This window comes from Gossypium arboreum, chromosome 8, assembly GCF_025698485.1.
Source record: "Gossypium arboreum isolate Shixiya-1 chromosome 8, ASM2569848v2, whole genome shotgun sequence".
In the NCBI taxonomy this organism is placed as follows: domain Eukaryota; kingdom Viridiplantae; phylum Streptophyta; class Magnoliopsida; order Malvales; family Malvaceae; genus Gossypium; species Gossypium arboreum.
The window spans coordinates 41,231,727-41,232,538 of record NC_069077.1 but is presented as its reverse complement, the minus strand read 5'-3'; the positions used below and the strand labels follow the sequence as shown (position 1 = coordinate 41,232,538).

General features: G+C 40.8%; 1 non-coding gene across 1 annotated transcript; it reads left to right on the top strand.

Annotated features, from left to right (window-relative positions):
• Positions 1–477: 477 nt before the first annotated feature.
• LOC128279753 (small nucleolar RNA R71) lies at positions 478–583 on the top strand. The gene has a single exon (XR_008269949.1). It is a non-coding gene; the product is annotated as a small nucleolar RNA R71 (small nucleolar RNA).
• Positions 584–812: the final 229 nt, after the last annotated feature.

Sequence of the window (812 nt, the reverse complement as noted above, 5' to 3'; positions counted from 1 at the left end):
TTGATTTCCTTGACCGCCCCACAAAAAATTGGAATGGTTCCTCCAACCTGCATTATAAGTGTTACTATACGAGTTATTTTGGGGTCTAGAGTTATTGTTACCCATATATTGGACTTGTTCCTCCTCGATGCTAGGATTGAAAGGTTGATATTCTATGTGTGCTCTTCCTCCATTCAAATCGCACCTCAGCAATGGATGTACCTGACTAGAACCACACAAACCATCAATCTTTTTTTTAAGAGTTCTACTTGGTTAGATAGCATAGTAACCGCGTCAAGGTTGAAAACACCAGCTGCTATTGCCGGCTTTGTTCTCATAACTTGCCACTGATAGTTATTTAGTGACATATCCTCAATAAATTCAAAAGCTGCCTCAGGTGTCTTATTATTGATAGTTCCTCCAGCGGCTGCATCCATCATCTGCTAAGTCAAAGGATTCAGGCCATTATGAAGCGTTTGAACCTGTAGCCAAAACGGTAACCCATGGTGAGGGCACCTTCCCAAGAGGTCCTTGTATCTCTCTCATGCATCGTAGAGTGTTTTTAAACCCATCTGCACAAAGGAAGAGATATCATTATGTAATTTAGCCGTTTTAGCCGGCGGGAAATATTTTAATAAAAACTTTTTAGTCATTTGTTCCCAAGTAGTGATTGACCACCGTGGAAACGAGTTCAACCAAAGTTTAGCCTTATTCCTTAATGAAAAGGGAAACAACTGAAGGCGAATGGCGTCATCAGAAACGCCATTAATTTTAAATCTATCACATAGTTCCAAAAAGTTTGCCAAGTGAGCGTTGGGATCCTCGTCCTGCAA